The sequence below is a fragment of the Octodon degus genome, unplaced genomic scaffold (assembly GCF_000260255.1).
Source record: "Octodon degus isolate 3935 unplaced genomic scaffold, OctDeg1.0 scaffold00287, whole genome shotgun sequence".
In the NCBI taxonomy this organism is placed as follows: Eukaryota; Metazoa; Chordata; class Mammalia; order Rodentia; family Octodontidae; genus Octodon; species Octodon degus.
The window spans coordinates 56,050-69,755 of NW_004524863.1; the positions used below are offsets into that span (position 1 = coordinate 56,050).

The 13,706-nt window shown below is 39.2% G+C and overlaps 1 pseudogene; it reads right to left on the reverse strand.

Moving 5' to 3' along the window:
- Window positions 1-6,489: 6,489 nt before the first annotated feature.
- The window catches only part of LOC101575694, a 29,496-nt pseudogene continuing 22,279 nt past the window's right edge, over window positions 6,490-13,706 (reverse strand).

Sequence of the window (13,706 nt, forward strand, 5' to 3'; positions counted from 1 at the left end):
AGCAGGAAGCTCTCCACACACTCACCGGACCTGGGCTAGGACTGGGTCTGGGGGTTCCAGGAAGTCGGCAGAAATTCCTATCTGGAAAGTTCTTATGAAGAAGAAATTGTTCAAAAGGACTTGGTGAGAGGAAAAAGGCTATGTAAATATTAGGTATTACTGCTGCCTTTCTCCTGATTAAAAAAAAAGAAATTAATGTTAAGTGAATCGAGCGTTGTTGTAGTCTATTCATGCTGATATGATTAAATTCCATAATTTAAAGCATAAAATAAAGTGATCTATAAGTAACAAAACTTTGTTTCTCACAGTTGTACCAGCTGGGATCCCAAGATCTAGTAACCAACAAGTTCAGTATCTGGTAACAGTTCTGGTTCACAGATGGTGTCTTTAAACTGTGTTTTTCTCCAATGGAAGAGAGAGGAAGCTCTCTGGAGCATGAGAAGTACGCTCCTCTGGTTTGCAGGATAGAGACTTCATGAACTCATCTCCTCCCAAAGGTCCCTCCTCCTAACTCAGGTTCCAGCATAAAAATTGTGGGAAGCAAAATATTCAACAGGCATACACCAGAGGAAGACAACTGGATGAAAACCTGGTGAAATATTCTTCCTCAGGCTGGGCATATAGCTCAGTGACATAAGTGCCTGCCTGTCAAGAGCAAAGTCCTGAGATTGATCCCTAGTACCAGAGAAATAAATAAATAAAAACTCACTTTTGCTCACTTTAGTTAGTTACCTTTGTCACAAGTTACAAAGGTCACAGCAGAGCAGCATATTGCTATGAACTGCTATAGATAATAAAGTTTTATTTTATGATTATTAAAATCAACATTTTATAGTGTTGCTTTCAGTCATGTATGTCTAGCAGTGAAAAAGTTAAAGTTTGCATTTTAACAGGTAGTTAAACCCAAAAGAAGAGAAACATTAACACATCTCTCTTTTCCTAATTTTTTGGGGGTTTTCAAGAGAAATGAAAAGTACACTGCTTGGACATGAGCAGAAGGAACAGCTAATTCCTGCTCTAAAATCCTCATGAGGAAAATATTATAAACTGACACCACTGCTGGTCACTTGGGCATAGAATTAGCCAGTGCGAACAGTCAAGCTGTGGCCTATGAGATTCCCATGCCTAGAGTTAAACATTTTGTAGAGGCAGTAAGAAAGTGTAGTTTAAACTGGATATGGCACAATATGGCTGTAATGTCAGCACTCTGAAAGAATAAGTGAGACAAGAAGTACCAGCCCAGCAAGGGCAAAATTGCAGCTAGCATGACTCAGTTGAAAAATGAATAACAAAGAAAACCTGACAATGGAGCTCCTTGCAAAGGTTGAATTAAATCCCCAGTAAAACAACAACAGTACATGGAATAAGAAGAGAAAACAGGGATGAATAGTACTACTAGAATCTATTCTTTTGATGGTTTTCTAAGGTGCAAAATTGTGATTATTTATTCATTTTATTGCCTAATGTTTTTTTTATTTTGCAACAAGTATTTGTGGTAGAAGGCTGTCAAAGTACTTAAATAAAAGAGGCTTATTTGTAATCTCATTCAAATGTTAATAACCTTTGGTAGAGTAAGGTAGCCCTTTATGTAGGTTTTCAGAAAAAAGCATAAAAGACAGATAATAGGATATTTTATAATTGGTTACATAGGCTGGCTCATATGTTGTCAGGCAGACTTATTCTACATAAGCTAATTGGAGTTGCTCAAATGGGTGTGTTTTGGATTGTGCTGAACAGGAAAGAACCAACCATTGTGGAAGGCTGAGCCAAGATGTCTTTGGAAACCTAAAAGCAAGTAAAACACAAGATGAATTATCCAGCTAAGTTACACTTGTCTTACAAGTTGCATCTGGGCATGAGGGTGTCAAAGTTTTGTAGCTCTCTAACTGTGAGAACCAACTGTCCTTCCCAATCTCATCCTTGAACAGTGTTAGAAATATAGGATGAAAATTTTAGTTACATTTGAAATACCTCTACAATGCTAGTGACCTCTCCACATCCCACACTTCACATTGGTCTCCTGGGGGGCAAAACAATTCTTCTCTTCACTGATTTTCTTAAATAAATTTTTAAACACTGCTAATCTTTGAGAACAAATGAATTCCCAACAATAGCCACAATAATATAAATAATAATAACCACTCAAAGTGGTTAGGATAGATATATAGTTACATTCTCTTAATGAATAGAGGGATTTGTTCTAATGGTGTTTGTAAATAGGATATCAAGTCTTGTACAGCAATTAACCACTAGGAAGAATGTATGCAATGTGTTAATTATTGAAACTGTTCTATCAATTTGGTTTGAAACTGTCTCATTGCTATTTGTTTCTCAATAAAATTATGAAAAGAAAACAAGAACCACTAAAAATACAGTACAGGAGCTGGGGAGATGGCTCAGTGGAATAAGTGCTTCCCTGGCAATCACAAGGGTCTGAGTTCAATCCCTGGTTCTGCAAAAAAAAAAAAAAATCTGATAAAAATACAGTACACACAAGTGTTTTGCATTCCACAAAACATGATTGTCATTTACACAGAGAACTAATATGCGTGTGCTCTGACTTTGTGATTAAGTCATAACCCAGTGGGATTATTGATGTAAGTGCTACTGGAATTATGGGTGTATATAAGACCCCCAGCTTGTGGCAGATAACCTAAATGCATTTAAGAGAGTCAGACTTGCTCTCTGTTGCCATTTTTGCCACAGCTCCTGCCCTTTTGTTCTTCCTCTATGCCACATCCATGAAAGGTGGCTCTCTGCCATGTGCTGCTCTGCCATGGAATCAACTAAGTATGGACTAAAACCTCCACTGTGAGCTAAATAAATCTCTCCTTCCTTCATTTTGGGTGTTGAATATTCTGTCCCAGCAATGAGAGAACACTACCTGAAACACTGACCAACCACTGCAATGCACTCCTTGTCAACTTCGCAATTAGACACATTCATTTAAACCAGTCTGTTGAGGGCTGGCCAAATAGTTCAGCAGATTAAAGCAAATTGAAGCAGACCCAGGGGCAGGGTTTTGATTCCTGGGCCTGCGTGCTGGCCCCATGCCCAAAGGGCCCTAAGTCCCCAGTTGAGACTGAGCATGGCAGCGCCAACCCGTAATCCCAGCACTTGGGAGGCTATAAATGGGCACAGCACTACTACTCCAATCTCCCCAGTGAGACCCTGTACACAGTATACCCTTCCCTAAAAGATAAACAAATAAATAAATAAATAAACCAATCTCTAGGTACAACTACCCTGCATACAAACAGAAATGCACTAATTCCCTTACCAAAATAGAAGGCAAGTTTTCCTTGCTTGACATTTATGATTAATCATTTCATAACTTCAATACCACAGGTTTAATAAGCCTTAAGAACCAGGATTAAATCTATCCATGTGATATTACAACAAAACCATATAAGGTTGAATAGTACAATGATAATCCCTTTATCTGTAGCTGATCACAGGGTTGTACCTGGTATTTAGAACTACCTTCTTCCACTACTCATTTTGTATTCCCTTGCCCTTCAGTAAACACCTAAGGAGGTCTTGGTTCTTACCCTGGTGGAGTGACTCATACCTACATTCCTGAAGACTCTGGATCATTTGTCATTGTGCCTTTATTAGGTTGTTGTAGTTTCACATTGACTTTAACAACAGGACAAGGCAATACTGAGAGGCACCCTAAGGGATCTCCTGCACTCCACATATAGTCTCCCTTTCCTCCATTGTGGAATAATAATCCACTTTCCCCTTGAGAGTCTGGGTCAATCACCCCTAATAACACTGTGACTCTCTGTTTAGCTTGTTTCCTCAGATGCAGGACGAGACCAAAGTAACCAAGGGGAAATCTGAACTTCCAGTTCAATGGTATCATTGTTGTGCTTCCTGGTACAAGCCTTCAAACTCTGGGACTAATACTTCTAGTACAGAAGAACATAAGGTCTTGGGGACAGAAAGTAAAAATTTTGATAGTGGATCACTATGGGTAATAATGAGTGGGATCAGTCCTACTCTCACCCCTTGATTCCAAGGCCTTTGTATCCTGGCTATGGGAGACACAGTACCATACAGAGGATACTGATTCAAAGCATATACAGCCCTTTCAAGTACCTTATCCCAGGCCTGCAAACTATTGCCGTCTATCTGGCACTGTAACTGTGTCTTCAAAAGACAATTCCACCTTTCTGTGAGTCCAGCTGCTTCTGGGTAGTGAGGAACATGATAACACCAGTGAATTCCATGTGTATACACCTACTGCTTTACTTACTTGGCTATAAAATGTATTCCTTGATCAGAGGCAATGCTGTGTGGAATTCCATGATTTTGGATAAGGCATTCTGTAAGTTGCTACATGAAAAGAAGGCAAATCCATAACCAGAATATGAGTCTCTGCCAGTGAAAGCAAAGCACAGTCCCTTCCATGATGGAAGTGGTTCAACATAACCAACTGACCAGATTGCAAGTTGATCACCCCAGGGGATGGTGCCCTATCAGGGACTCAGCGTGGGTCTCATATTGGGCATTCAGCAGTGAATTTAGCCAGATCAGCCTTGATAAGTGGGAGTCCATGTTCCTGGGTCCATGAATAACCTCCATCCTGCCACCATGACCATTCTGTTTGTGGGCCCACATGGCAATAGCGGGGTGGCTGAAGGAGAGTGGCTACTATTCACAGCATGGGTCATCTTCTCCTCTTGATTATTAAAGTCCTCTTCTGCTGATGTCACCATTTGGTGAATGTTTACATGGGAAACAAATATTTTTATGTCCTTTGGCCATACAGAGAGGTCTAGTCACATTTCTCTTCCCCATATAGCTTTGCTACCAAGTTTCCAATCATGCTACTTCCAAGTTCCTGACCATCCAGCCAGGCTGCTGGCTATGGCCCATGAGTCAGTATATAGTTGCACACCTGGCCAATTTTTTTCTAAATAAAATGTACTACCAAGTATATTGCCCAATATACTTAGTACTGTGGTGTTTACCCTTCACCATTGTCCTTTAATGACATCCCAGAAACAGAGTGTAATGCTGCAGCTGTCCACTTGTGGGTGGTTCCTGCATAGCATGCAAAGCCATCTGTAAAGCAGGCCCTGGTCTTCTCTTCCTCTCACAGCTGATTATATGGTACTCCCACAATGCCATAGGTGCATGCTGGGAAATAGAAGGCAATATAGCAGATGGAGGAGCCATAGGAATCTGGGCAACTTCCTCAACTAATTTATTTCTGCCTCTGGAACTGCCTGGACTCTATCATGAATATACCACTTCTGTTTAAGATACACTGTTGCTGTGCAAATCCAACCTTATACCTCAGTGTATCAGATAATACACCAGCCATGGTAAGCAACTCAGGTCCCATGATGAACCATAGTCAAGAATTCAGTTTCCACTAAGGCCCAGTAGCAGGCCAAGAGCTGTTTCTCAAAAGGAGAGTACTTGTCTGCAGATGATGGCAGAGCCTTGCTCCAAAATCCTAAAGGCCTCCACTACAATTCACCTCGGGGGCCTGCCAGAGACTCCAGCTAGCAACCCTATCTATCATTGATACTTCAAGTACCATCAGATCGGCTGGATCATACGGCCCCAGGGGGAGATCAGCTGAAACAGCAGCCTTGACCTGTTGCAGGGCTTTTCCTATTCTGGGCCCCACTCAACTTTAGCTGGTTTATGGCCAGACAGATAGCTCAGCAGATTAGGTTGGATCCCTGTTCTGCTATGCTGGCACTGCCCCCACCCCCAGTACTTGGGAACCTGAGGCAGAAAGAGTGCTTTGGATTTGATGTGGACCTGAGCTATCAAGTGAGTTCAAGGCCATCCTGAACTGGGTCATGAGAACTTATCTCAAAAAGAGGTAAGGGCTGGGGAGATAGAGCAGTGGCATAAGTGCATGGCTGACAAGCACAAGGTCCTGAGTATGAACCCCAGTACCAAAGGGACAGGGGGTTCCAGAGTATGGACCTAGGTCTGGTAAGAAAAAATAGATTCACATGTTTGTAAATAACCCCTGAAGTAGAATTTATCACACACAAAAGAACTCTGCACATGAATAAAGAATGGACATAAAAAACAAGTTAAACTGTTTTTACCAAGTTCAGTTTAATAGGACAAGAAAAAAGCTTAGCAATACTCTCTTCATAAATGATGGAAACACTGTTGCTGCATGCCTCTAATACCAGTACTCAGGAGCTGGAACAGAAGGATTTCTGTAGTTCAAGGCAGCCTGGGTTACATGACAAGCTCAAGGCCAACCTGAGCTACATCATGAGACCCTGTGTCAAAAAAAAATGTTGTAAATAGTAATGATTCACCATGGAAAGTGGTAAATTATACATATCTGCAAAGTGAACATGTTGATTTTCTCATCATGCCAGATACAAATGAGTTTTTAAAAGAATGTTTATTGTTACAAGGTTCTCAATGTGGGTTACTGAAACACTACCCAAAGTTAGACATTTGTGTTATTCATTCCAAGAGACACTAAAGCAATTTTCTTTAGGCTGCTTGAGTGGGTTTGGGAAAGCTAAAGTTCACTATGTAGTCTACCAGTGATGTGGGCAAATAAAACATAGTGTTGACAACTCATTTTTCACCCCAGCCACGGAAATATAGAGTCCGTGGATACACAGAAGTCAGAGCATGCTCCATTTTGTCAGTGACCAGGAATAGGTTTGTGCTACAACCCAATAGCAATTTCTTTATGATGTTGAAATCTATATAGAAAAGGAGAAAAGAAGATAAGCAATCACATTCCTTATATTGTCTTTTTTTTTTTTTTTTTTCGGAACTGGGGATTGAACTCATGACCTTAAGCTTGCCAGGCAAGTGCTTATTCTACTGAGCTACTTCCCTGGCCCTTCTCTTTTGGTTTTGTTTTGAGTGAGTACTCAGTATTAACTGAAAACTATCTGAACTTTTTATTACTCTTGAGTTATAATTCACACTTCATAATACCCAACCATTTAACATGTACAAAGAATGATACTATTTTATGTTCATTGTTCCATAACCACAACCAAAATCTCATTTTCAAACATTATCATCATTCTCAGAAGAAACTGAAGATGTACCTCACTTAGAGACCTCTTGCTTCCCATGTACACAGCCTTGGGTTTACTTTCTATCACAAAGAAAAGCACATTTAAAAAAAAAACTGTATCCATCAGTAATTGTTCTATTTTCTTATCAACCAACACAAGGCCACCACCAATCTCTTTTTTGTTCCCATGGATTTGCCCTCTCTGGGCATTTCATATACATTGAGTGGTCTTTTTCATCCCTATCACAGTACATATCAGTGCATCACTCCCTTATATTTCCAAATAACACTGCGTTGTCTGGTTCTTGATGTATCTTATTTATCAGCTCATGGATGTTTAGATTGTTTCCAAGTTGGGGCTACTAGGAACAATGCTGTTGACAACTACACATTTTATGAAAAATCATTAATACAAGAAATGGCTAAATAGGTCAGCAGATGAAAGTACTTGCTTAGGTAGATGCTGGGGCCAGGTTCGATAACTGGCATGTAGTGCCATGCTGTGCCATGCTGGGCAGGGACTGAAACTGGGCGAGGTTGCCCATTCCTGTAATCTCAGCACTTGGGACACTATAAACAGCAGGATCACTACAAGTCTGATCTTCATATTGAGACACTGTAGACCCTGTACTAAATACAATTTTTTAAATTATTTTAAGTTACTAACACAGATGTACTTGTTAGGAAAACAACATCCAAATTGATAGATCAGATAAATTTAAAATAAATAGTAATTACAAAAAGTAATTTGAAAAATGTAAAATAAATTTTTATATTAGCAGTATTTACATAACAACAGTTGTAATATACTGGATAAAATAAAAATGATATTAAAATGCTTCACTGAGCCTGGAACAGGTTAGTAGCTGAATTACCTGCCTGACAAGTGCAAAGGTCACAACTTCAACCACTCATACAGAAAAAAAAAAAAAAAGTTTCACATTATTCTTAGTTTTTTTGCCCACAAAGCTCAGATCTACTCCAAGGCCTAAATAAGATACATAGGTGCTCCAAAGCAATGCTTGACAAAATAGGATAAATTTACAGCTACTTTCGCTTAATTCAATGAGAAGAGAGAGGTGTACTAACAGTGTTTGGACAGAATATCCTGTCTGCTTCTTTTACTATGAATAACCACTAAGAAGATAACAATGTACAATGTATTGATTATCAAAACTAATCAATGTATTGATTATTAATCAGCTGTGAAACTGTTTCATTCATATTTATTTCTCAATAAAAAATTTAAAATTTTTTTTAAAAGAGATTTCTTATAAAACTAAAAATTGAAATTCCATTTGATCCAGCTGTTCTCATTCTAGTTTTATTCCCCAAAGAGCTAGAGACAGCATACCACTATTGTTTGAGTTCTCTTGTTTATCACAACACAATTCATAATAGCTAAATCCTGGAAGCAATCTGTATGTCCGTCAATAGATAAATGGATTTTTTAAAATGTGGTATTTATACACAGTGGAATACTATACTTCCATAAAGAAAGATAAACTTGAGTCAATAGTACGAAAATGAATGCACCTTGAGGCCATAGCATTAACTGCAGTAAAACAGCCACAGCTTAAATATTGCATGATTTCTTATATGAGAAGCTCAATATACAGACAGAGTGCAAAATAAAAGATAGATCATGGGAATAGAGACAAAGCAAAAAGTTATTGTAATCCAGCATGAACAATGTGCCTAAATGGATACTTTGAATTATCTTATATGTTTTATGTATTTTTGGTTTGTTAGTCTGGTTGTGAAACTGAATCTATCATAGTTGACTTTATGCCAAATAGGATAAAGGGATTGGCAGAAAAAAGAACTATGATGTATTCTATGCATGTATCAATTCCCTTCAATGAATGTTGCCATCTCCAAATTCCTATGTTTTCATTACTTTGTGATTTTTCTTGTGTGCCCTTGGTTGCTGATCAATGTCTGGCTTGCTTACCACTTAAATAATGTGGCTTCTTGGACATTTTTAAGTGATCATCTAAAATATTCTCCATAACTTTACATATTTTCAAAGAATATAATTTCTGATGAACTGGAGATATTAAACATTTAAATGTAAAACTCAGGTGACTCTTAAAAATCTTTCCTGCAGACAAAAAAAAAGTGACACTTGTCCTCTGTGCTTTTTCTTCTTCCACTTAAACAGTCTATTGAAAGATTTCACGGGGCATATGTGGCTCACATTGTGTGCCTACTGGACAGCACTGATCTAAATACCTGATCCATGGACAAATATGTAAGCCCACCTTTGTTAAATTTCATCTTTTCTAGTTTCTTACTTATTTCTATTTCAATATGCTAAATATCCTGAGGGAAGCAAGTTTCCTAGGACTGAGGGAACCTGAATTGAGGAGGACCTTTTAACAATGATCAACCAGCCTTTAGAAGGTTGGGAAACTCTTCCCTCTCTCACCAGTAGGAGTTCTGAGAGGCTCCAGCACTCTCTGGTCAGCCTTTCTTTATCCAACTTCCTTCTTCTCTGGTGCTGGTGATCTCTTAAGCCAGTATAACCAGAAGACAGTGTCTAGGTCAGGAGTCTTCTATATGGGCCTTCCCATTCTCCATTTCTCTGTACTGCACTATCTCCCAAAGCTGGTGCCTGGGCTACTGCTATCACCACAGAACATTTCCATGTAATGGAATGGAGAGCTGCTCTCCTCAGCCTCAGCCATTTGCTGACTCTGGTGTGAAGGAAAAGCTCCCCTTCACCAGGAAGGTGTAGACCCGCATGAACGTGGATGACTTCCTTCCATTGCAAGGACAGCTTTGACTTCAGTCCACACTATCAACTCCTGTAGGTCACCAGAACAATATTCTTACACGAAAACTATCTCACTCCTGCAAGACCCTGTGACCTTGTACATGAGAAGTATAGTCCCCAGAAATGGTGTATTAGACCCTACAAACTGGGTCTTTTTCCCACTTATATCCTTACATCCTCTTACACTTTGTAACCAGGACAGTAAACTCATTGAAGATTGGACACCTCATGCCAGGCCTGCAGAATACTCAAAAGGCCTTACTCATCACAAGAGATTCCACAGCTCTGCATATGGAACACCCCTAGTGCCTTGAGGGTAAGGTCTGTAGGTGACAAGTCAGGATAGGGATATTGGCATTGGCTTGTCTATGTTCCTTTCAGCAACAGAGAGGGCCAAACCATTAGTATATTGTGATCTTACTGACCTCTTCTAGTCCTAGAAAAGGTTTTTAAAGACCACTGTTCTCACTATTTCTGCAAATCCCTTTTCATCAACCCTTCTTCCACTTCTTATACAACTCTACACCTTTTCCCTATGTAAAAAAAAAAAAAAAAAACTCACAAGCATCAAAATAGTGCTGCCCATATGCTTCCTTAATATGTATGGGTGTGTCATCCCACATTTTCTTCATCTTCTCTAAGTTTCTCTGCACACTTGCCATGCCTGTTCTGAAGCCACCAGGTTCAATAATGCTGACTTTCACCCCAAAACTTTTCAGCTCACTCCTGAAACAAGATTCATCAAGTTAATTCCTTTAACTGAATGAAACATATGGCAATTTTAATTTTCTCAGGGAAGAAAACACAAAATGCCTCAAAATTATTGTTTTAAAATCTTAACTAAATATCCTAAAAGATAAAGGAAGCCAAGGATATAACTCAGCAGCATAAGTACCTGCCTGGCCAGCACAAAGTCCTGAGTTCAATAGTCAGTACCAAAAAAAAATGAAAAGAAAAAAAAAGAAAGAAAACTATAAAGGAATGAAGACAGAGAAACAAAAAATTTAAACATCCCTAGATTCAATAATTGAGACACAGTTATGCCAACTACCATGACCGTTAAATTCTAATTGACTTAGGAAAGAATAATATACCCGCCCATTCTACACACTGGAGGTGTGATAAATACCAATTATAATATAGGAAATCTGCACTGATTATTAGTGGCACTATGCTAAGCATCTTATATAAGCAATTACAACTTATTAAGACCCAGTTCTTCCCTTGAAAAGATCACAGTTAGGAAGCCCAATGAGCAACGTCACAAGTGCGAGATGACTTAAGAGAATTACATGGTCTGGGAGCATATCCCAGGGCCACAGTACATGCTTAGCATGTAAAATGGTCCTGGGATCAATCAACACCACTGAAAAGACAGAAAGAAGAATAACAGGGAGGTATTCAAGGAGATACAGAGGTAGAAAAGTGTTGCAGAGAAATATCCTGACCTTGTCAGGAAGGCTTCATTGAGAAGAAGGCATTTCAGCTTAGCCTTGAATGATATAAAGGACTCTCCAGGAGAAAAAGGAGGAGTACCACATCGTGAAGTATGCTGCCCAAGCAAAAGCACAGGTCTATGGAAAAATGCGCCACCTTCAATAATTATAAGTAACCACCTGTGGAATAAGTTGTGGGCATAACAAATGCAATCATTATGCCTTGCCTCTTTTCTTGTAAATTAATTTTCTTTAATGTTTTTGTGTACATACTTATGTTTTAGGGCCCAGAATAAATATTAGTATTTATTAAAAAATTACAAGTCATTTCTCATTTGAAAATATTCCTGTTACTTTTGGAAGATTGTTTTGTTTTGCTTTGTTTTGTTTTGTTTTTGAGACAGGGTTTAACTATGTAGTGCATGCACCCAGGGAAGAAAGGCAACAGTCCGCCTCCCAGAAGCTATCAGTACAGCGATGAGAGGTGCTGCTCACATTACATGTGGCCTTGTTGGCAAAGCTGAAACCTGATCTGAAGTCAAGAATAAATTTCTGGGAAAATGGTCTATATGAAAGAACACAATGCATGACACCCCTCTACGCAGTGGTCTTCCCAGTGTGGACACTGGACCAACAGCATCAAAAACTCTTTGAGGATCGCAACCTGGCAGAACCGATTGAATAAAGGTGAAAATAGAATGTCAGACCTTGAAGACACCATTGCAGCTCATGAAAAGGAAACAAACAATCTCTTAAAAACAACTAGGTGGCAGGAAAAAATACTTCAACATCTGCAAGATGCTGCAAAGATGAACAACATAAGACTAATAGGCATCAATGAGAAAGAAGGAGTCAATGCAAATGATATAAGAAAAATATGGGCAGAAGTCATAGTAGAAAACTTCCCAAATATGGGGAAGCAATCTGACATTCAGATAACTGATACATATAGAACTCCAAAGAATGTCAACCCAATTAAAATCACCAGACATATAATAATCAAGTTCCCAGAAATTCAGTGCAGAAACAGTATACTAAAAGCTGCTAGAGAAAAAAAAACAGATCACATTTAAAGGAAAACCCATCAGAATAACAGCAGATTTCTCTTCACAAACCATCAAGTCAAGAAGAGCATAGAGTAAAGTGCTGCAAGTCTTGCAAGAAAACAAATTCCAACCCAGACTGTTATACCCTGCAAAACTCTCTTTCAGGTATGATGGAGAAGTGAAATACTTCCATGACAAAGAGAAGCTAAAGAATTTCATGAAAACAAAGCCGACGCTACACAGACTTCTAAAAGATATTCTAGAGAGGGATCTCAAAATAATCACAACTCCATGAATGAATGTGGAAAAACCCATCAAACAGTGCAAACCAACACAAGCGAAAAAGAGGTGTACAACAGCAGGTAAATAACATGTCAAACACAAAGTCAGTGCATTTCAATTATAACCGATGTAAATGGACTTAATTCACCCACTAAAAGAAATAAAGATGCTGCATGGCAGGCTTTCTCTTCATGTTCAAGTTCCAGGCCCTCGGTCGCTACAGCTTACAGTGCAGTTAGGGCCAACTCCAAGAACCACACCACACAAAACCAGTCCTAAAAATGGCACAGAAATGGCATCAAGAAACCTCAGACACAAAGATGCAAATCTCTGAAGGGGGTAGATCCCCAGTACCTGTATTGTGCTAAGAAGCACAATAAGAAGGGCTTCAAGAAGATGCAAGCAAACAATGCCAAGGCCATGAATGCACTCGCCAAGGCTATCAAGGCCTTCATCAAAGCCCAAGGAGGTCAAGCCCAAGATCATTCCAAAGGGACTAAAGTGCAGGCTCACTCGAGTTGCCTATACTGCCCACCCCAAGCTTGGGAAGCTCATCTGTGCCTGCATAGCCAGAAGTTGCACACCATGCCGGATGAAGGCCCAGGCTCCAGCTTCTGCTCCAGCCCAGGCCCCCAAGAAGTTTGCACAATATAAGCATCTTGTCTGCCAATGTAAGAACAGAAGGACTGGTATAACAAAACCTGGGGTGCCATCTGTGTGGTGCTGGTGTCCTCCTATGCTCTTTGTACAAATAAACCTGAGACAGGATAAAAAGAAAAAGACTGGTGAAGTGGATTAGGAAGCAAAATCCAGCAATATGTTCTACAAGAGTTCATCTATTAGTCTATTGGCTTATCTTCAAATTTTTATCCAGCTGGAAATTTTGATAGTTCTATGATTTGTGCCTCAGGAACACAATGGTTTTCATGAAGCATAAATAGTAAAAGAAACGTGTGTACATTGTTCTCAAATTCTGTGGTTATTTTAAAGAAAAAATCATTTAAATCACATTCCTATTCAATGATCACTTTTTGTGTTCAAGATATTTCTTTAAAATGGCTATTAACTGATAGATCATTGGGCCTCCAATCTGCTTTTTTTTTTTTTTTTGTGGAATCTGGAATTGAACT